General features: G+C 56.5%; 1 protein-coding gene across 2 annotated transcripts in view; it reads left to right on the top strand.

Moving 5' to 3' along the window:
• CACNA2D2 (calcium voltage-gated channel auxiliary subunit alpha2delta 2) overlaps positions 1-23,236 on the top strand; it is a 227,615-nt gene that overhangs the window by 158,681 nt on the left and 45,698 nt on the right. The gene's annotated exons all lie outside the window — the stretch shown is intronic.

Below are 23,236 nucleotides of genomic sequence, written 5' to 3'. Positions count from 1 at the left end.
AAGGCTTTGCCGCAGGTTTTCTCATGTCAAATCTCCACCTCCCCCTCCTCTTTTTTTTTCCACCTTTCCTCCCACTTGAACAACAAAAAATTAGGACATGATGGGAAAGGTTGAAATGGATGGCAGTGGTTCTACTAGACTGCAAGCTTGGCACGGCTCAACCCTGCCAAGGTGTTTGAAGGGAAGACAAATACCGATCTCATAGCGCCTTGCACGAAGGAGGAGGCGTAACCCTGGCTCCCTCCTCGGCACCGGCTGGGCCCCGGCCGGCGCTGCCTCGGGGTCCGGTGCCTGGCGGCGTGCTTAAAGAGGGGTGTGAAATGAAAGAGAGACAGAAGGACAGAAAAGAGAATTAGAAACCAAGGGCCCGTTTGCAGATATTACAAGAAGATGTTGGTTTTTTTCTGGAGAAGACAGAGGTAAAACGTAACAGCCTTCAAATACATAAAAGGTTGCTGCTGCTAGGGAGGAGGCAGTAACGAACCCCTCCTCTTCCCCACACCTGCGTAATTTTTAAACCCTTTGGTTCTTCCCTTGCTTTCATCCTCTTTGCTGCAGCTTCCATCTGCCGCTGCGTAGCGTGAGCCGGGGGAGCGGTTTGACCTCTGCCCCGTGCCGTTCCCCATCGCGCTGAAGCCCCCGGCTGCAGGATTTGTGTGATGCCCTGGGGGGGCTCAGCTCAGGGATCCCAAAGGTTTAGAAACCCGGGCTCAAACACAAGATCAAATTATATTTATCCTACATCTCATGATTTTGAAGGTCATCTTCTAGCCAGATGAGAGGACCGTGAAGGGTGTTGGGTTGGCGCTGCCGTGTTTAGCTTGTCCTTGCTGCGGTCACTGACAGCGGCCCGGCAGCGGCGTGGTTCGGTGGCTCTTGCATCGCTCTGGATTTCAGTGTCGGTGCTGTGCTGGTCACACCAAGGTGCTGATGTCTAAGCCAAGGAGGTCTCCAAGGCTCCTCTCTAGGGCCCACCAGGGCCACAGCAGCAACTGCTCAACCACGGGCTTCAACCCTAAAGTGGGACATGCACATGTCCCTATGGACAGTGTTGAATCAGCACCTCCACACTTCTTATCCTGCTGTAAAATCTTTGAAAGCTGGTGATATCTTGAGCTAGAGATTTCTTCTGGCTCCAGCATTTTGGACGCTCGTGCACTGAATGATAAAACAACTGAGTGTCCCCTGCAGCCAGTTCAGCAGGGACAGCAATAGGACGCTGGTCAGTTGGGATCCGTACGCTTTCCTTTTGCTTCGCCACTTACCCAGCACAGCCTTCAGCAGGGACACATCTCCACAGCACTTATTTATATATTTTTCCTTCCCCCGCGCCTCAGAGAAATCAATTCCATTCCCCAAACAATGGCGAAGGCCTTGAAGAGATATTGATCTGTGGCAGATCTGGAGAGGGGAGCATTTGTGACACAGAGATGCTCTTTTGTAAGTAAAAGATAATTACCAGATCATGGGGACACTTGCTGAATAGGATGACATTAAATAGGCATCAGGGTGAAGGGCACCGGGGCCTCCGAATGAAGCATCGGAATAGCGCTGTCCTCCCCGGCAGCTCCAGCCCCTCCTCCTTGCTTCCCTCTGCCATTTCTCCTGATCCCTCCTTTTGTCCCCCCACTCCTTCCGATTTCATCTCTCTGTCCCTTCCCCGAGGTTCCTGGTTGTCCTATCTCCCCCAAATAAATACCAGGTACCGCTGCCTCGGATGCAGCCCCTCCTCGCCGCCCGGGGCTGGCTGCTGCAGCAGGGATGCTCCTGGAGCCAGCCAGCTGCTGAGCCCGAAACCAGGGCGGTGGAAGGAGCTGCTCCCCTTGCCTTGGTTTTGCCGGTGCTTCCAAACCCTGGTTTATTTATTTAAGCGTTAGTAGGGAAAACAGACCTCTGCAGCAGCCCCGAGCACTGTAGCGATGAACCCCATGGTGATTTTTAATAGTTTTCAGGCAAAGGGTCTTGGGTGGGGCAGGGGACTGTCCTGCTGCTGTGAAGCTTCAGCTAATGGACCTGGGGTGGGGGTGGCTGCTGGAGGACCCGGAGCCCAGGTCTGGCTTGTACTGCTGGCACTGGGTTCCCCGCGGGAGCTGATGGTTGACTCTCAGCGTGTTGGTGGTAGCGTGTGTGCCTGGACCACTCTGCTTGCGCTGTCCCCAGGAGGTCCCGCTGGCGGGTGCGGGGGCCTGGTGTAGCCATGACCATGCCATAGATGTGTGGGTGATGGCACAAGGGGACTGGGTGTGCTGGGAGGGTTAATAACTCCCAGAGCAAGAGCAGAGCTGGAAAAGGGGCGCTGGGGATCCTTGTCTCCATCCCGTGCTGCTCCCAGGACCTCGTGGCATGCTTTCCCCTCTGGAGCAGCACCTGCGGCTGCCGTGAGTATTGGTCCAGTTCGGCTCGTGGAGGAGCCGCAGCAGATTGGTTGCCTGGGCTCTCCAAGGCATCCCCATCAGCCACCAGGTCCGGGGTGCAAGTCCTGGAGAGACGGGGGCCTTGGCACGAGGTGTGTTCCCGGGTTGCCATCCATCACAGGGAGGATGCTTCGATGACCCCTCGTGGGCCGGAGCACACATTTAATCAACTCTCAGGCAAGATTTCCATTGCCTCAACGAGAACTTGGGCCACAGAGGACATCACATTAGCGGGCAGCTCTTCTGCTTGGGCTCGGTGTTGCGGCACTCGAAGTCGCGTGGGGACGTTCGGTCGCGGGGCTGGATGACGATGCGATACACTGATGACTGGGAGAGCCGCCGCCAACTGCGCCTCGTGAATTGGCACAGTGCAATGTGAAAAAAACCAACCCACAACTCAAAATGCTACGTCGTAAAATGTCCCTTTTTATTTACACCGACACTGGTACTTAATTACTTGCAGATACTCTACAAATGGATTATGGTGCATTTTGCAAGATTAATGGATCCTTTGTAAGATGAGTGACCCTCGGGCCATGGGCTCTGCAGGCCCGGGAGGGAGGAGAGAGGGTCCCGTCCCTTTGCGGGGACGTGGGGGGCTGCATGTCCTGCCAGCCATCACTGACTCGCCGGGTCTCGTCCAGACAGTTCATAAAATCTGCCACCACAGCCTGAACGCCAGCAGGATCTGTGCTCACGCATGGTTAAAAAACCCAGAGAGGGGCGATCGCTATCTGCACGTCTGTGCCGGCAGGTGATGCCTTCAGCCTCACGCCCTGGCTCTGGAGGTTTCTTTTGATTCCAGCGCATTTCCAAACCGTGCTCTCCAGCACTGCGGTTCCTCTAAAGAGGAGATGCTTCCTGGCTGTTACCACGCAGTGTCGGAGATAACCGAGGGTGAAAGGGCTCTGGTATCTGAGGGTGTGAGCTGGTAACGGCAGAGCTACCTCCAGTCCTCCCCTTGACTTCAGCGGCTGTGGAGCTGGCACCTCTGGCCAGGGATGCTGCAGTTATTTCTGCCTGGTTCCTGCTGCTCCCATGCAGCACTTTTGGGTTTTGCAGCTTTGGGTTTTGCCCTTTTGGGTTTTGCCCTTTTGGATTTTGCACCTTCGAGTTTCGCACCTTCGGATCCCGGCCAGCGAGGTGCGGGGCCAAGCAGGGTGTTGGAGCAGCAAGCTCCGTGATTTCCGTGCCTCCGTCAGCCGCTGGCTCCCTCGAGCAGCCCTGTGTCTCGGTGTTATTAAGTGTCTGGGTGTTATTCCCTGCCATCACCAGGCGAGAGCCGGCTTCGCAGCCTGACCGGCACCGTGCAAAGACAACAGAGTAGGGAACCTTGTGCCTTTAAAATAAAATAAATAAATAAATTTTAAAAAAAGCCCATTACCATTATTGAATAAAATACCAACAATTTAAAAAACTCTTTTAAATATTGTTGCTGCATTTCCAGCTGTTAAAATCTTCTGTATTTAGTTACCATAATAACAAAGTGCTGCGGCTGATTTGAGCAGCGGGGAGGCAGCGCCATTATTCAGAAGGGTTTTAAACGGTCGGGTTTTCTTCCTCGCAGTGGTGCTCTCTCGCCTATTAAAAGTCCCTTTGTTGCCTTGGCACCTCTGGCCTGGGTGGCGGAGCTGGCACCCGCGCATTGGCGGAGGGCCCCGCCGGCGCTTAGCAACGCGGCGGTGCCACGTGGCTTCGGCGGGATCCGGGGAGCCGGGCATCGCGGGTGAACGCAAAAAGCGACGCAGAAAAGCTCTGCCGCTTCACCAGGGAGCTGCAGAGTTCATGGGGAGAAGGAAAATGGAGCGAGCAACACCTGGGCTACCACCACGGGGAGCACGGGGCCATCTGGGGAGGTCTTCTTGGCCAAGCTGAGCTCCCGGGTGCTGGAGGAGGTGGGCATGCCTGCGGCCAGGTCTGGCAGGGCAGGAGGGGTCGAGCTGTGTCCGCACTTTGACCGGACCATCCATGGCCTGACTGCAGCCGCCCCAGCGCCGAGGCACCAGAGCAAGGCAGAGGCGGTAGGGAGCGGGTGCACAGGGTGGGCACCCTGGAGGTGGGATCCCCACGCTCGCTGGTTGAGCTGGATGAATCTCGTTACAAGGGGTGCACGAAGTCGTGTAGCTTGCTCCTGCCCTGGGGAACAAAAGGTCCTTGTGGTACGTGGCGGTGGGGTGCAGCTGAGCCGGGCAGGATGGGGCCTGGCAGCCTCCCTGCGGCAGCGTGCGGAGGGCAGCTCGGTCGGGGGATCAGTGATTCACCTGGGCGAGACGATTGCGGAGCGCTTGGTTTCGTCACCCCAAATTGGTGGGGATGGAGAAGAGGGCAGAGGCACCTGGTGCGGGAGACTGCTGAGGGGCTGGGGTGCTGGGGAGGCGGGAGCAGGCTGAGGACGAGGACGCAGCAGATTTCCTTCCGATAGAAAAATGCTGTTTCAATATCATCTCCCCAGGGTGGCGAGGGGTGGCAGAGGTGTGAAAAAACGTGCAAAGACTCTCAGAAACATCTTGAACGGCCGGGCGGAGGCAGGCTGCTACCATGCAGCCCCTGGGGACCACGGCACCGCCGGAGCGGGTGAGCCCGGTGGGAAGGACCTGCGGGGTGCGAGTGCCCGAGGGACAGCCGGCGCGGGCAGGGGCACTGGCAGAGGGTGGCAGAAGATGCCAGGTCCAAGTGATAGGAGTTCACGGTGCTGCCGGCCGAGCGGCGGGCAGGGCTGGCTGCGACCTGGCCTCTCAACCATGGCATTTCGGGTGCCGGGCCACATGAAAGCCTTGTAAACAGGAGTAACCATATTGTCCCCAGGCTCCCCGCCGCGGCGGCGTGTTCCCCCAAAGGTTACCTCCAACCAGCGGCGCATTGTGGGTAATAAGATGCAAATTGATAGCGAGACAATAAGGCTGTCTTGTGAGCCCTTCCGACGGGGGCCAGTGTTTAAAAGTCAGCCTGATTGCCTCGCTGGCAATTTGCATAGCATTAACCAGAGAGATTTTCTTTTTAAACTTGAACTTTTTTTTTTTTTTCTCCAGAGGTCACCTCAAACTAATTACAGCTCCGGCGCTGCTTTATAAAAGAGGGCTCTGCGGCTGCGATGGCAGGTTGGAGTGTGAGGAGGAGACTTGCCCGGTGCAGGGAGGGGGGAGACCGCGTCCACGTGAACTCGGGCGGGTTTTTGTGCGTGCACCGAGATAGTTTAATGAGAGCCCCGTTGGGTGCGTGCGGGTGCCGAGCACCGCGTCTGCTATGGGAGACAGCAGCAGCAGGGCTCGAGCCCCAGCAGGTGAAAGGGATCGATCCCCTCCGTTGTTATCTCCAGCACAGGCACAACCTCCTCCTGGGTCTCACCTGCAAACGCAGCTTTGCTGGGCTGGAAGGAGATGGGATGATCCCGCTGCCCGCTTGGGATGCTGCAGTGAGGAGGGTTGGGAGAGCCAAACCCTGGGGTGTTTGCACCTTTTCCTTCACCACGGCTTAGTTCAAGCGGGGATTTCAAGGTGTTTTCTTTGACGTTGGTGTAAAAGTGACGGGGGACCTCAGCCGAGGAGATCTACAGGAGAAGTGGCATCAGGCTGCTGAGGGCACGGTGTCATGGCTACTCTGCTCTGACCTGGGCCATTTGCTTTTACAGTTGAGCTCTTTGGGTTCAGACTGGGCTGGTGTCCGCTTCGTCTTGCAGTTGGACTAGAGGATCCCTGTAGTCCCTTCCACCCGAACTGTTCTATTCTATTCTGTTCTATTCGGTTCTGTTCTGTTTTCTAGCAGGTTCATAGCTTAGTGTAGATCTTTGCTAACAGTTTGGTTTGACCGGGGTGAGGAGCAGTGCTTTCGCTGGGCAGCTCTGCCAGCGGGCCTGAGCCACAGCCCGGAGCAAAGGCAAGCGGCGAGCAGCTTGGAGGGAGCCGGGGCTGCCCTCTCTTCCCCAGCAAAGCGGCTGCTCAGCCTGTGAGCAGGCACGAGGCTCTTCAGAGCATCTCCAGATGCATGGCCAGCCAGGGCTGTGACGGAGCACTTCTCGTTATCGAGGCTGTCTTCAAGACACGAAGCGCACGCTCTGTGCCCACCAGCCCTGGGTGGATGTGGGATGGCCCTTCCAGATGGCGTCTGTCTGCTGCGATGCTCGGTGGATGGGGTTTGCCACCGGTTGTGCCGCGGTGTGAATGGTCCCCGCAAGGCGGCGAGTCCCTGCCGCGGGAGGCAGCGAGTCAGGGTGGCGGCGGCGGGTTTGAAGAGCCAGCTGGACAATTTGATGACCATTAATATCATTTGTAGCTATGCAGGCCATGGCTATGATACAAATAATTAAATCTCATGCTTCACAGCATCAGCTGATTGCTTGCTGCAGTCAGGAGTGGATCTCCTACGCAGAGCGTGCGCAACTGATTAACTCTGTTAGGGGGGTTGGTTTAGATCTCCTTCCTCTGGCTTGTTCCTCAGTTTCCTTCCTCCTGGCTGCAGCTGTGAGGCTCAGCACCAGCAGGTCCCCTTCTCCTCCTTCACAAAAAGCCCAGCAAGAAAGTTGTCCTCCAAGGTCCCCTGGCAGGGGTGGAGGCAGGCCAAGCAGGAGGCTTCCCCAGTCTCTCCACCAACATCAGCTGCCTGCCCAGCCGCGTCCCACACACCCTGGCTAGGTGATTCTGGGGACCCGACACCTCTCAAATTCCCCTCAGTCCTCCTTGCTGCTCTTGTCAGAGGCTGGAGATGCTCAGAGGAGCAGCCTGCTCCGGGATGGCATCCCGGCTCCCGCCGCCTGGTCTGCAGGTAAATCTGCCTGCTGGGGGGCATCCTCCGCTCCTGCCCTAGGGTCTTCACGCTGTTTGATCGTTTGCCTCCCAGCTTCTGGCAATCCCCAGATCCTGTATTCTTGGGATCTTTCCCTCTGGGCTGCCACGAAGCACTTGTTGTCCTCTACTAAGCCGGTGTGTGGCCATGGCGTCATCTCTTCAGCCTCCTCCTCCTCATTGCCTGGAGAGGCTCCTCCTTCCAGGCTGAAGCCAGCTGGATACACACACATCATCTTTCTCCGTGCATCCTTCTATCCCAATTTTTAGCGTGTTATCTGAGAAGTTAGGCCCGGGAGCAGAGCTCACAACACTCCTGCGGGTTTGTCAGTGGCTCTGGCACTCGACGTCTTCTCCATTCCCTGAGCAGCCCCTTTCTGGGACAACATCCCAGCCAAGCCCGGAAGGACGAAGATCAGCAGCATGATGGCACCGGGTTATTGAGCAACCCTGCCTTAGCAGGTCACCGTGGCACTGTCCTGCTTAGCCAGGGACAGCAGAGCTGCTGCTGCCATGGCTCTGTGCCTCGTCAAGGGAATCGGGGTGGGAAAACTGAGCAGAGAATATTTTTACATTTTTTCCTTCTTTTTTTTCTTTCTCTTTCCTCTTCTTTTTTTTCCATTCCTAAAGATTGAGTATAATCAGAGCTAATCAGAAAATTATGAGCTGTCTGATTGCTGATTAGATTCCTAATGTTAATATAGTCAAGAAGCCTCTCTTAGCGTTGTATTTTAAGAGAAGTGTAAAAATAACGTCTTAGGAGTGAGCCGGAGCTGCTGGAGCAGCAGGGAACCCAGTGCTGGCTCCGGCGAAGGAGAGCAGGGTTTCACCGCTGGCAAGAAATTCAGGCCAGCAGAGAGAGAAGGGACAGGACCTACCCAAACTCTAACCAGGTGCGTTGGCTTCCAGGGGGCTGCAGAGCCTGGGAGGAAGAGCATAAAACCAGCCCTTCCCGCGGGTTAGTCCTTCCGCAGAACCAGACCGAGGAGTTTCGCTGCTGTGCTCTGGGAGCGGGCGTGCAGCCTTCTCTCGTGCTTCCCTTCCCAACAAATAGCGTCTTCCCAGATGGATTAGTTCTTGCATCTCCCAGTTCCATGCAGGCAAGAGACAGCCTCAGGTGATGGCAAAAGGGATGTGCCCAACGCCAGTGGGACTGGGACGGCCGAACCTGACGCTGAGCAGCCGGCTGAGAGCAAGCAGCAGGGGATGTTTCAGCCAGAGCGTGGCACACTCCGGTGGGGTCACCGAGATGACAGCATGGGAACTGGGCTGGGTTTTACGCTCCTTCCCTCCAAAGCCTTCCAAAAAATGTGCATTTGTGATGTAGGCTCTATCCAGGGTTTATCCTTCAGCTCTTGCGGCTGTGCTGCGGCGGTGTTCCCGGGGCCGTCCCAGCCAGGCACCCTGTGCTGGGGTGGTGGCATTTGCCGCCTCGCTTTAGCTCTCGCCCATTGAGAGCTGGGCAAAGGACTGGGATAAGGCTTGTCCACTGCCCCTCAGCTGCCTCTGCTGCCTCTGCCGCCTGCCACGGCTTTCTTTCCAGGACCAGGGAAGTGCTGGGTGCTGCTCAGCACCGTCAGTACTGCCCCGCTTTTTGCTGGTCTCACAGGCGCACCAAGCTGTTACGTCTGGCCACCCTTTTCTGAATTTTCTGTTGGGCTTTCAAAATTAAAAGTAAAAAAATATTACTGCTTGGTGGGTGTGAGAGCAGGCAGGGCGGTGGGCTGCAGAGCTGCCGTGGCCGCAGCGTGGCACCCCGCGTGCGAGCTGCTGCCACGCAGACCTGGGGCGAAAAGGCTTTGCTGCCACCCTGCTGCCATGGGACGGGCGCTGAGGAAACCTCAAAATAAAAAAACCAAACCTGCAAAGCCTTGCTGATGGCATGGAGCAGCCCTTGCCCAAAAGGCGGGGGTGAGATGCCCTCTGGGGTGCTGGCGAGCACAGAGAGGATGCTCCCATGGATGCTGGTGGGAGCTGGGGGAAATCCTTGTTCGCTTGTGCTTGGCTGAGCCATTGCAAAACTCTTTCGGGCTTTCCAGAAGCAGAATTGGAGGGAGACGCTGTGTGGTGGTGGCCCAGCGTTGAGATTTTGCCCTTTTTTTCCCTGTTTAAGCGCTGAGGATCGATCCGCAGTGTCCCCAGCATGGGGCTGGTACCTTGAACTGTGCAGTGAAGCTGCCAGCCCTTTCCAAAACTTTCCTCCCCAGTCCCCACCGGCTCTGGCGCGGTGATAACTCCCTGGCTGAATGGCAGGTATTATGTTCTGGTGCACTAATGTTCCTGTTAATAAGCTCCTCGCCATTCACTGTGTGTTTTACTTTGATTCATCCCGACGGCAGTGCTATATAATGGACTATATACTGTAATTGTCCCCCATTGTCGCCACTTAATAACTTCGTATGATGTTATCGCAGTAATTCGTATATTTTTTTGCAAACTTTGATGAATTATATTTTGTTCTTAGTGAATAAAAAAAAAAGCAGGGAATGGTAAAAGGAGGCAGAAGTTAGACAGAAGTCTGCTCTAATTGCAGAGCAGGCTTAATAACACAGATGTCCGTAGCCGGCGTCCGGGCTGCTTTTGTTTCCGAGCCTCCGGGAACAGGCCACTGGGCCAGCCGGGAAGGAGCTGCTATAAAATAGCATTTCTTTTTTAAAACATCTTGATCAGCAGGAATTGGCTCTGTGCTTGGGGGATTTATTTTGCTTTGCTTGCTCTTGACAAGCCCAACCTCAAACACAGGGGATGGGATTTACGTTGGTGCCCACGGGCAGGGCCAAGGGGTGATGTCCGTGGGGTGGGTGCAAGAGCCATGAGAATGGCCGTCGTGGTGAGCAAGAGAGCGCAATGCTGGTCGCTGTGCTGTGCGTGGCTCGGGCATCGCAGCAGCCTCGGCATCTACCTAGACATTTGGGGAGGAGTTTGGGCCCAAGGTTGAGCAGCAGCAGGTAGAAGAGCTGTGCTGGAGCCTGGACAAGCATCTTCTCCATGTTTGAGCTCACTGACTGCCTTCCAGGTTAGATGTGCAACATCCCACCAGATATTTGTGGCTCTCAAGCGTTTGTCAGCATCTCCGAGTGCTTATGGTTCCCGACCCCATGTCTGGCAGGGGAAGGAAAAGTCCAGAAGAGATCAAACCCCGAATGCGATGAAAATCAAGGCAGGGAGATGGATGCCTGGGCTGGAGCGCCCCGGGTGGGAGGCAAGGGAGGGCTCCTCGGCATCCGCGAGGCGGCGGGTAGGGACCTAAATGAGTTTTTCCCTGTAACACATGTCCTGACCTTTTTTTAAAAATGAAATCTATTTTATTAATTTTTTCTTTTTGTCAAATCCGTCCGTGAAACATTAAAGATATGACTGTGGAAAAGGTCAAGAAACGTGTAGTTGTTGAAATCTTGTTCCAGTTGATGGCTTTTCCCTTAGGGGAGCTCTTCCGCGCCTTCTCCTCCCCCACCTTGGTCTTTAAAACAAAAAGTGTCAAGTCGCCTGGAGTGTTGGGTTTAACGGTAACGCCGAAACGTGCTCCTGGAGCGGGATGGAGGGAAGGGCATTGCAGGCTCCCCAGCAGTGATGCTGCCCTTGGGGAGCTGCAGGATCAGGCCAGCGTTGCCATAGGGAAAACCTGAGCTGGGAAGGATTTCTCCCGATGAACGCAGACCCCAAGGGAGGGCTGTAGGGTCTCCGGCCGTGCTGGAACCATGCACCCCAGGGAAGGGAGAGGCTCCTCGGGGGGCTGGTCTGCAGTGAGGGCACGTCTCAGGCGAAATGAATAAAGACGAAGCCCAAGAAGTGGGCGTAGTGGTGAGTGAATGCGCTTTGAGTCCCTCTCCTTGGCTTGGGTGGCTCTTTATTCGCCGTGAGAATGGAAGGCAGTCACGCTTGCCGCAGGAGAGGGAGGGGAGCTGAGCTCTCATTACAGGGAGCTTTATTAGCACCAACGCTTTCTGGGCGCCACGTCTGCTGGGCAGGAGCTACGTGCACGGATTTGCAGCAGGCGACAAGAGTACTCTCCTTACAAAAGGACCAAGAGAAGGAAAGAAAGAAATTAAAAGACAATAACAGAGTCAGGAGTGGATCTGTATTGAAGCTCATTGGGAAAATTATATTACAAAACGTCAGAGCCTGCGGAAGCCAGAAGATAGAGAGATGCGGGGTGAAGTCGAGTAGATGAGGGGTTGGGCTGGGTGTTGGACGCAAGGGTGGGCATCAGCCCCCCTTCCATCCATGGTGGTTGGTTGTTGCTGTTTGGTTCCTTCTTTTATTGTAACACCAAGGAAGCTGGGTCATGAGTTGTGCTTGCTGTGCTGAAAAATGCAGAGTCAAACGGCACTTAAATTTTAGGCTCTAGACAAGAGAGAATAGGTGAACGGAGGGCAAAACCAAAGCAACAACAGTCCAGCTCCATCAGCACAGCAGCCGACCAGCAGCCTGGATCTGTCGTGTGGTCCATAAGCATCAGCACAGGGGTCCATAAGCATCAGCACAGGGGTAGGGGCTGAAGGGAGATACTGCGTGAGGATCTGGGGCTTTGGACAAGGAGGCAGAGGAGGGGAAGTGTCGTGGTTTAACCTGACAGGCAGCCAAATACCACGCAGCCGCTCACTCACTCCCCCCGCCCCCCCAGTGGGACGGGGAGAGAATCGGAAGGGTAAGAGTGAGAAAAACTCGTGGGTTGAGATAAAGACAGTTTAATAGAACAGAAAAGGGAGAATAATGATAATAAATAATGATAGAATATACAAAATGAGTGATGCACAATGCAATTGCTCACCACCCGCGCTGACCGATAACCAAGTAGCGATCGGTACTTCCTGGATCACGCCTACTGTTCATATACTGAGCATGACGTCACATGGTATGGAATACCCCATTGGCCAGCTGGGCTGGCTGTCCTGATTATGTTCCCTCCTGTCTTGTGTACCTAGCTCAGTCAGTAGGCACGGGAGCTGTCCTTGGACTAGGAGGGCACTTAGCAACAACTGAAAACATCAGTGTGTTATCAACATTCTCCTTGTACTAAATCCAAAACACAGCACTAGGAAGAAATTTAACCCTATCCCTGCCGAAACTAGGACAGGAAGGCACGTTGGGACATCTTGCCAAAGAGCAATGAAGCCTGAAGAGCTTGAGCTTTGCCAAAGAGCAAGAGGCCAAGAGAGGGTGAGCGAGCATCTTGATCTCAAAAAGGGGTGCACGATCCTTTCTCCAACCTGGACACTGGGGTGAAGAATGTGAGTGATCCCATCAGCCGCTCAGCCCACCCTCCTGCGTTGCTTGGGAAAAGGGAATAACTGCCCTGGCAAAACAAGGCCAGGATAGGGAAATGGCCCGAGATTTGTGTGTTATGTCCCTGGGCAGTTTACTGGTTTTCCCTGTTTGCTGGGTGTGAGTGTTCCTGATGCAGCGGCAATGCCAGCATCGCCGGTGCTTGGGGGCTAAATCAAACTCCAGAAGCCTTTTCTTACATTTCTATTGTGTAAATTCGTAATAACGGACTTTCAAAACGAAGCATATAATTTGCTTGATAGATTGTCAGGCCATCTTTAACGTATAATTGTTGTGAAACCACAGTGATGGGCGAGCCCTGAGAAGCCACCGAGCCCCCCCCGAGGCTCTGCCTTGTGTCCTGCTGCTCCGTCCACTCCTGTTTGCAGCATCCAAAGCCACGGGTCCTCCTTGGGAGGCTTCACGCATTGTAGTTTCCTCTCAGGTCTTCAAGGGCACCCTTCACCCCTCAGATAGTACATTTTCTTTGCTCCTCATCTCCTCCTTCTTGTTTGCCATTCCCCCTCTTGCTGGCCACGGGCACCGGCAAAGCCCTGGACCCTGCTGAGTGCTCCACCTGGGTGCTGTCAGCGTTGTCCCCATGGCAGAAGAGGAGGGCAAGAATGCAGAAAGGGTGGAGGTGGATGTCCCAAAGGGATGGAAGTGGGAGGCTGGGAGGCTACCCCTTGCCCCGTGGAAATGCCGGGGGTGGATGGATGAGGGTCACTGTGAGCTGTCGCATTGGGAAGAGCCGTTTGGTGACCTTGGAAGCTTGCTGGCTTCCACCTCCCTGAAACTCCCCCCGGCGCCTGGAGCTGCTGGGGCTTGATTGCCATTTTTCTGAAAATTGGAGCAAAGCTGGTTCCGACTATGGTGCCTTTTTTTAGAGCAAAACAGCACTAAAAAGTCCTTTGCAGGATTTTTTGCATTGCACTTGCTTTTTTTTTGGTGTTTTAAACTGGCAATTTAAACTTCTCTGGTCGCATTTATATTGCGGTGGTAGCGGGGGCCCGAGTTACTGATCAGCGTGCCCGACCCCTCTCAGGCTGCGGGAGGGTTGCTGGCGGCACTGGGGGACACGAGGAAGATGCCACGCGTGTCTCTGGAGGGTTTCGAGCCGGGAACTTTTGGGGTCTCTTCTTGGGGCTTTCTGGGGGGATTTCTACGTGCTGAAAATCTGCCTTACCATAAAAACTTAATAACGGAGGAGCTCTCGCTGCACCATGATGTGCCGTATGGAAATCCCCGCGCGGCAGCAGATAATAAACGAGGTGCTTTTTAAAGCTCGCACATCACAGCGCAGCAAGAGGTGATGCCTTAAAATAAATCGATTATAAGTGGTTTCCAGTGCAAGCTTTCTAACAGCTTCCGCTTGAATGAAAGGCGAAGAGCTAAAGGGGAGGATATCGAAGGCGCAAAAGGCCTTATCCCCATGGAGCGGGGAGCCGGGAGCCCGCTGGGATGCAGGCGTGGTGGCCGGCTGCGCTTTGGGTTCCCAGGGATGCCCTCCTGCATCTCACGGGGGCTTCTCTGTTGTTGGTACCATGCGGAGCACCGGCAGGGGAGGGGGAGCCGCTCCTTGAACTTCTTGTCATCTTAACATGGGACTTATTTCTCCGAAATAAGGGATGATAAGGATAAGGAAGGATTATTTTTTTCTTTCTTTGGAGACTCTGGCTGCTAAGACCCGGCCGGGCAAATTCCTCCTTCTCCTGCCCAAGTGGCAAACTGTATCACTTCCTTTTTTTTTTTTTCCTTTATTTTAAAAAAAAATGTTCCCCCAAGCTCTAAGTAAAATTGATTTTTAAGTGAAACTCTCTCTTATAATTGCCGCTGAAATGCCTCGTGGTTATTGTAATGGATTTTGAACTGTGACAAGCCCTACTTGATGATCATAACTGGAGCTCCACAGGTTATTTGAATGTGGTTTAGGGAGCACCGATGGAGTGAAGGATGGGGAGGAGAGGGGGCTGGAGCAGCGGGCTGAGATGCCGACTAAAACGTTTGCTGACCCTCCGACACCACAGAAGCTGAGGCTGCCCCGGGGCCTCGTGCCGTAAGGCGCCGTCTCCCGAAACCCTTGGCAGGAGCTGCATCCCTCCAGCCTGCCAAGCCCACCGCTCACCTCTCCCGCAGGAGCCGGCAGGGAAAGGCGAGGGAAGGAGGCCAGGGCAGCACCGTCTCCTCCTCCCCAGCTCGGTGAACCTCCCGCCCTCGCATTTCCCCAGCCCTCACCTTCTAGCAAATGTGTCTCGACCTGAATTAATTTCTGGTCATCTGAATCCTTACTGCACAGCAAGCGAGCTGCCCGTCACCCAGCAAATGAGAACCGCGGGGGAGAGTCCCCAAGCCCTTCCCGTCGTGGCAGAGCTCCGGCAGACCCGCTGCGCCAAGCCGGGGTGCCGTGTTTGTGCCCAGTAGCTCGCCTGCCCTGTCCCCACCATCCCAGTGCCACCGAGCACACAGCAGGACCCTGGCATTTGCTGTCCCCAAAGCAGCCGATAACGAGAGCCGTGGGTAGCGGCGCTTGCCAGGCTTTCAGCTTTGGTGCGTCCCATTAGCAGCAGTGCTGCAATTATCGGGGGGCGCGGGCTGGGATGGGCAGCCCTGAAGTTGGGCAGCCCTGACGCTGTGGGGACACGTCTGTCCCACCCGCAGCTGACAAACAGCACTGGAGCCACGTTTGTATCCGTCACCCCTCTGGGGTGCTGCTGAGATGCCCCAGCCCTTCAGCATCTCCCGGGAGCTGGCTGTCAATATTCCAGCTTCATCTCAAGAGAGACTTTCTTCCTTGCCAGCCAGGATTTTGTTTAGGCAATTAAATAGTCAGATCTTAACTGGTCTAATTACTATGGAAGTGGTAGAAACTTCCATAAGGAACAGATTGGGCTTTCCCTGCCCTGCTCATCTTGTGAGCTCGTGCTCCAGAAGAGAGCGAGAGGTGTGAAATGAGCACGATTTAAAGCTGCTGGGCTTGGATTTATCACCCAGGATAGCCTTTGAAAAGCCATTTACATCCTTTGTTTTCTTCTCGCCATCAAACACTCCCTAAATTTTAGGCAAAAAGGATGCCTGATGCGCAGTCCTGAGTCCTCTTCCTCTTGAGGACAGTAATGAAATGAATGCGAGGGTCCCGGTGGCAGCTTGCTGCAGCAGCTCCGTCGCCTGCTAGCCCCAGGGATGAGTTTGGATCAGGCCGAGACCCCAAGAGGTTGCTCCTGCGGCTGAGGGACAGCAAGTGCCGGCTGTCAGAGCACTGGCCCGGCCGAGCACGTCCTCTGTTATCACCTATCCTATCTCAGAGGCTTGCGGTGTTTGCCCTAGTTTGGACTGGACCTGCTGGGGAATGTCCTCTAGTTTCTCATCTCTGCCTTTTTCAAGCTGCACAGCGGAGTGAAGCCGCTCGGAGCAGCGTTCCCAGCCCGCGCGGCTGGCCGGGCAGCCCGGGTGTCCCTGGGCAGGGACAGCATGGAGAGCCGTGCTGCCACGGGGCAGCTGAAGCCTCCTGCTCGGCTCTTCCTCTGGCTGAATATTGGGATCTCGGAGCAGAGGTCCCTGCTTTCTTCTCCATCAACTGTAGAAGGTGCAGAAAGGTATCATGACTGCCAATAACGTGGCAAAGGGGACAGAGGAAAGTGTTTTTTCTCAGCTCCCGAACAGAGGAGGCAAGTGTGCCTGGCTTGGCTGCATCCCAAAGCCAGGCAGAAGCAGGTTCCGGCAGGGCTTAAGCACGATGGCGTTAGCAGCACGGTTTAAAGGCACATCTAATGCGGGAGCGGGTTTTGCTGCCATACATCCAGGGCGAAAGGCAGGAGGATGCGGGAAGCGGCGATGCCGGTGCGGCTGAGCTCACGGCTGGCTCCGTGCAGGGCAAGGGGCGGTGAGAGAGGCCAAGCCTGCCTGCACCTGCCTGCACCTGCCTGTACCTGGCCCCATCTCTGCATCCTGCGTCCCATGTCTCTGTCCCACTGCTGGTGGAGGTGGGAACAGATCCCGCACCCTCGTGTTCACCCTTTCTCCCCCGGGAGGGATGGGGCAGTGGTTATTTGGCATCGTGTGGGTGAAAACAGGAGCCGGGGAGGGTCTGAGCAGCTGAGCGGAGGCTTTGCTATTGCTGGTCCCCAGGGACAGGCGTCCCCGCGGAGGCACAGGGCATGGCCCCCCTGCCCTCCTCCTCCCTCCTGGGGTACCCGTCTGCTTGGGATGTTTCGCTCCTCCACTCCTTGTGGTTGTTACAACTGGTGATGGTGTTTCTTACCAGCAAAAATTGTGGCTCTGGAGGAGAAGGAGCAGAGAGAGACGCTGGCAGGGGAACAAGAGCCATGCGCCGCTGGCCTGCAGACTGTCGGTTACTGAGATGGGCAGTAAAATGATTAAAGTTGCTCGCCCCAGGCTCCCGGGGCCGGGTGCTGGCCGTGCCACGGCCCCGCATGGGGTCTGCAGCGGCTCTGGCTCTGGTTTTGCTCCAGGTCTGTGCTCGTAACCCTCGCTGCCGGCGGGGCTGGCTCTGCGGAGGTGGCCCCCGCTCACCGCCCCGCCAGACCCCAGCAGCAAGCACCAGCTGGTACAACACCCGGGTCTGGAAGCCCCTGGAGGATTTACCACCTGCTCTTCACTATTCCCTGGGGCTTTATTTGCCCTCCCATGGGCAGGAGAGCATTAGCAGCCAGTGCCGGCCCCAGCTCCGTCCTCCCCCGGGGATGGGCTGGATCCGGGTGCCAGAGGAGGAGAGATGGGCTCCGGCCACCCCTTTCCCTCCGCGTGGCCGAGGGACTTATTGACAAACAAGTTAGTGCTCTGAAAGAAAAACGCTTCGGCGTGTTTGAAGCTGCTTCCTTGATCAATACTCAGCTGTGGCTGAGCCCGCCGCCGACTGGATTTCAGATGACGGCTGCTGGGGTAATAAGAGCCCTGGGATCAACTGTCTCGGAGATTATTACAGGATGAGATGCTTCACTGCTTTACGGTGTTTACTCAAGATTTATATTCCCTACGTGTATATAAGGGGGTTGTCGTCTTTTGTCGCTGGTTGATCATTTTTTGATGGCGGCGTGTGCACTGTGCCGTTAGGGTTTGCGTAGGGGTGGGCGAGCGGTGAGTTTGGTGCCCAGGAAGGGGACAGGCTGGGGACGAGAGGGAGAGCCGGGCCGGGGCACCCCGGAGCTGGTGGCCAGAGGTGGGACTGTGGCACAGCGAGAAGGTGCCCTCTGCTCTCATCCAGACCGGGATGGAGGCGTGTGAAACACGTGGAACGAGCTTTCGCCTTTCTGGATGCTCCATGGTGACAGATGCGGTTTTGGGGTGCCCCATCCACGGTGTGGGGGTTGGTGCCAGAGAAGAGGGCTTGGGCCATCCTCATTCCTCCATCGTGGAGAAGAAAGAGCTGCAAAACCAACTTCCAGAGGGTGTTCCTGCCCGGGGTTTGGGTTGCTTGGCTTTGTTGTGCGTGTTTGGTTTTCACCTTCTCGTCTTCACCTTTTACCTGTGTTTTCTCGCTTTGGGAGGAGGGCGGGGATGATGAGATGCTGCGTGGACCCCTCTGGCCCTGTAGCGTAGGGCTGTTTTAGTCTCCAGCAAAGGTCTCTCCTTCCAGCTGTGTGCTCAGGTGCAGGAGGGTAATGCACTTCACGCCGTTCGTTCGGGAGGTGCCGAGACGAGGGTGAGAACAGCCGTGCACGGAGGGGAGTTAAACGAAGGCTTAGCAGGAGCGGCTCGCCCTCGGAGCAAATGTCCCTGGGCAGCCGCAGCCGCTGCGTGCCGGGCCATCACCGGGCCCTTCCTTACCAGCTGCGGGGGGAAGCCTGGGACACCATCCCAGGCTCCGTGAGGAGCATCCCCCCAGCATCGGCACAGACATGGGGGGCTTTGTTTCTGTGGGAAGGCTTGGGACGCAGGGGCGGCGTTGCTGCCGTTACACAGGGCTGCTCAGTCTCCTCTTGCAGGCTGTTTGCCGCAATCCCCTTCTATAAATCCAACCCTGGCCTTTGGCCTCCCCATGCCGCTCTGGTCTCTGCTGTGCTGTCTCCCAAGTTAAATCCGCTGATCTGACCGGGTCAGGAACAGCCAGGGAATACTTATTGCCATGTGGGGGCTGGGAAGAAAGATTTAGCAAAGCGTTGGACCAGTTTTCTTTGGAAAGCTGCTGTGCAAAAATATTGGAGCAATGCAGGAGAGCCCCGGGTGCGATGGGGGAGAAGGGGCAACGAGGAGGAGGTGGGCAGCACCTTTGGGTGCTTGCTACGTCGGGGACAGTCCCTCCGCATGCTGGCCCCTCAAGGAGCAGGGATGCTGACAGCAGGGACGGTCCCCTCTGCCTAGAGAGGAGGTTGCGGTCCCTGCCTGCGCCAGCTCCGATGCTCAGAGCATTTCCCACCGCCTCGCTCCCGGCAGCTTCAAGGCATCGGACCGGCTGCGCCCCGAAAGTTGCTGCCATGGGCAAGCGTGCGTGGGTGAGCCGTGCTCGGGGAGCGGGGGTGAGCTTGTGGGTATCGGGGCTGAGAAGCGAGGTCCTGGAGCAAAGCGGGGGAAAACCAGCAGCCGTGCATTTGGAGGTGCCATCCTCTAGGCAGACAGAAGGTCACCCACCTCGTCCCCCCTCTCCTTTCCCGCATGGCTTTTGGGCCAGAGGGCGCATGCCTGGCTATGCCGCCTTTGCCACCGCCTGCCCATCCCCAGTCCGTGCCGTTCCTGAGGCTTCTTAATCCCGGGCAAGCCAGTGCGCCGAGCAGGGAGCTCCTGATGGATCTGCCCGGGTGAGCAGCGATGCGGAGAGCAGCGCCGTGCGGAATACGAAAGAGGCCAGGGTGCGATAAAGCCCACACAGAACCTTCCTCCTTGCAGACCCCCGCTGTCGGGATCTCCAGACACCAATCCCTTGCAAATCTCCTGCTGGCCTTTTATGACCTGCAGAGTCATTTCAATTCAGTGTTTTCAACCTCTAAATCTCCTGTTCTTAGCCCTCGGTGACTTCTGGGGAAAGAACCGTGCTCCTTAAAGTGTGACGGCCAGGGCAGTCCCTTACCAGAGCCTGCTGGAAATCTGCAGGTATTTCACTCCCATGCATTATTTTTGGTAATTTCTCTAATTTTTGTTGCTGTTTGAACCACACAATTGACAACCCCAGGTCCGAAGCCCCAGGAGGATTTGGTGGCTGCCATGTACTGGCACGAGACCCCTGCCTGGCTCCCCGGCACCCTGCCTGCATCCCGGGCATCTCGCAGTCCTGGCACGCAGCACACCTTGAGATGGACTGATTGATCTGTAACACTTGAAAAATAATGGTTTAATCATTATTAAGGATTAGAAATAATCCTTGAGCTGGATCGATCACAATAACATTATTCATGATGAACTCATTTGGCATTAATGGGGACGTCCTGCAGCAACGTGTGGCTCCGGGCAGACGCGTCACCTTCCCCGGGGAGACGTGGCCGGAGGGGTTTGCTGGAGCAGCAGCACCTTCCCAGCCCTAAAACATGACTCCAAGTCCTGCTTGTGAGCAAAGCTGTCCCAAATAACCCCCTCGGGGGCTCTGTCCTCATTGCCTGGTTTTGGAGGATCCCAAATCCAGCGATCGCCCATCCCATTCATGCCAGCAGCCCATCTCTGGGCAGGGGCTGGCCAGGGCTCCCCTCTACCACCAGCCAGGGACGGGACGGGGCTGCTCCCACAAGAGCCCCCCGACACAGCATCGCTCCGAGCGTGTCCCCGGCAGGGATGGAGACGGGCCGAGGCTCCCCTGTTGCAGAGGAGGGATGGCTGGCTGCCCGCTTGGTCCCTCTGTCCTCCCAGCCCCCATCTCGATCACGTCATCAAAATGTCTTCAGCAAGGAAGATGCTGCCGAAGCAGCAGCTGGGAGGCTCTGGGGCACTTCTCCCGGGGTGGGTGTCCGCCGGCAGCCGGGAGCCCTGCTATGGCTGTGCCGTCCCGCCGTGGGCTCCCCTGTCCCTGCAACGTGCTATTCATCAAACAAAAACATCTGGATTTATTTTTTTTAAAAAGCGAAGTTGTGTCCAGATCAACTTTGACGAATTGACGTTTTCCAGAGGAAAAATACCTTCCGTCAAAGTGTCGTTCCTGGGTGTAGCCGTCCCTTACTGCACCATTTGCAACCCTCCAGGCACTTCGCACAAGGCGATGAATAGTTAAAAGATGTCCATAAATCTTACCCCAGCCTGTAATAAACAAATACGCTCTTATCAAGTATAGAAAAATGTATATTTCATCACTGCTGCCTTAAAAGCGACTTGGAATAAATGCTCGCCTTTAATCAGCCATCTCGATATATAAACAGAGCACAAAAGCTTGGGGGAATGAGGTGCAGAATTGGGGCCCCAGCTTTTCTAGGTAGCTCCAGGGAGGCAGGGCTGTGGCTGCGCAGGTGAGCCCCTCGCAAAACCGCCCTGAAAATGAACATTGGCTTTTCTGTCCAGCCACGCGTTGTCTCCCATTCTCTTCTCTCGCTGCCACCGGAGCCATAGGTATTTTGCTTCAATGCTCAGCTGATAGCTGATCTTCCCCTTTGGATGCTGGTTATTGAAAGCAAGCACTTTGATTTGGAAATCAAGATTAAAAAAAAGAGAAAAGATTAAACAGGAGAGTTTCAACCAGCGCGTGCTGAGATTATGCAGTGATGGATACGCATTTCCCTGCATCTGATAAGAACAAGCTGCATTCTCTGGCTGGGGAGGGCCAGATCTATGATGTCTTTCACCGCTCATCACTTTACTTTCGAGTACCTGTGCTTTGCCACCCTCCCGGTAATACAGCACCCGCCATCGTGGCCCTGCTCCCGGGGCTGGGTGCTGCCGGGGCTGGGTGCTGCCGCTCTCCTGCAGGCAGCGGGGCACGTGGAGGAGACACCGTGAAGCCTCGGGACTTCCTTTCCCCCAAGCATCCGTTGAGAAGGGCTGAGGCATTTTGCAGTCCCGTGCGCTGACGGGAGCACTGGAGGAACTGGTGACAGTGGGGACGGCAGCTGCGGCGTGTGCAGCTGTGCCCAGGGCTCCTGCCCGTCTCTCCGGAGATTGTCATCTCCTGTGTGCGTGCTCGTAGAGCCAGGCACTTTCCAGGGATGTAGCCGGACTTCGCCGCCGCCCCAGCAGGCTCCCTCCGGCATGCCGGGTCCCCGCTGAGCAAGGGAGGGCTGTTTCGGTCTGGGGTTTGTGGTTCACAGCGTGAAAGTCACGTGAGCAGCAGCACTAGGAATCTTACGTGCACCTCTGCGGGGCTGCCCAGGCGGTGATTTGGGGTTGTTGTTTGGCCCGGGATGTCACCCCATTGTCGGTGCTCCTTCCTCCTCCTCCCAGCCGATTCGGGGGGCTGGAAGTGGCCAGGGCTCCCCTCCCTCCCCATGCTCTGGCCGCCGGCATCACTTGCGTGGAGCAGAGCGTGTCCCATCCCGCTGGGGACGCAGGGAAATGAGGAGCAGGCGATGCAGCAGCGCCTGCTTGATGCATCTTTGCTTGATGCATCTCCCCCTAACTCACTAGGGAGCCTTCCTAGGCTGCAACAGCCTCGCAAGCCTTATGGCTAATTAACCCCGTACAGATTAGCCACTCAGCCCCTGGAGCTGAGACCTCCATGGCGTGTATTCCCTGGGAGCCTCATAAAGCCAACGGCTGGTGGGGAGTGGGCAGGCTGTGCCGGGTGCTGCCCGGCTGCGGAGATAAACCCCGTGCCCCTGTGAGCGGCACCCAGGGGTCCGGGTGGCCCTCGGCTCTGCGGGCTGGCTCAGGACCCCGTGCTACCTCCGGCTGGGCTTTGGTGCTAATCGGGTTGTACAGCCCTGGCCGGCAGCTCCCCGGGCAGCTGCCCGCACCCCCGGGGGCCTGGGGCTGGTCGAGGGATGGAAGGAAGGGTCTGTGTCGCTTCTTTTGCTCTTGGCTCTATTTGCTTAGCGATGCGGAGTGGATCCTGGTGGAAAGCTTGGAGCTCTTGTCCCGTCTCTCCCCTTTGGCTCCGTTAAAGGCCAGATAGCAGCTTCTTCCCAGCACTGCCAGTACCCCAGGGACTGCCCGCTCTCCAGCCCTGCCCCGCTGCACCCTCTGTGCTGGTGAGGCCTCTCACGGCTGAGCCCGAGTCCAGCGAGGCTGCCCCGGTGCTGAGCATCGCCCCATCCTGCTCCTGGCGAGCCCCGGTTCCTCTGGCTACCCCAGCGCGGGCAGCAGCCTGCCCGTACCGCCCGCTGCCTCCGCAGCCATCAGGATGGAGACGCTTTTGTCCTCTTTGAAGCCTCGTACGCTTGAGTAGGAGGAGGTTGTGCTTGTCCCAGCCTTGGGTGAGACCTGGCCAGGCAGCTCAGCCCTGGAGCCTCCCGCTGCAGGCAGCAATTGCAGGCAGAGCTGCTGCGTCTCATAGCTGGTTCCTCTCCTGCTCGCCAGCTCCCTGGGAGCACTGGGGTGTTGCAGACGGGCTCGGTGCCGCTGAGCCGATGGCCCTGGGCGTGCAACGGGGTGAAGGAGGGCACGGGCACGTGAAGGGGTTAATCCGGGTGGGCAGGACCGCCTGCTTCTGGGCTCCAGTGCTGGGGCATTTCAAGGGGGTTTTTGAAGCATTTTTGAAGGGTCTGCCCTGCCCTGCAGAGAGCTGGGGGCCGTTGGCGCAGGGACCCGGGTTCAGCCCTTGCCCTGCGCCGCAAATGAGAGCCTGCCCGGCTCCGGCGGTAACACCAACAGCTGCCAAGCTGCGGTGGCTCAGCCCCGCTTGAGTTCAAGTGGCAGCAATTCCTCTGGAGACACTGACTTGCTCCGGGAAAGGCAGGAGCAAGCAGAGAAACA

This window comes from Calonectris borealis, chromosome 10, assembly GCF_964195595.1.
Source record: "Calonectris borealis chromosome 10, bCalBor7.hap1.2, whole genome shotgun sequence".
Lineage (NCBI taxonomy): Eukaryota > Metazoa > Chordata > Aves > Procellariiformes > Procellariidae > Calonectris > Calonectris borealis.
This window is presented reverse-complemented; position numbering and strand designations above follow the sequence as displayed.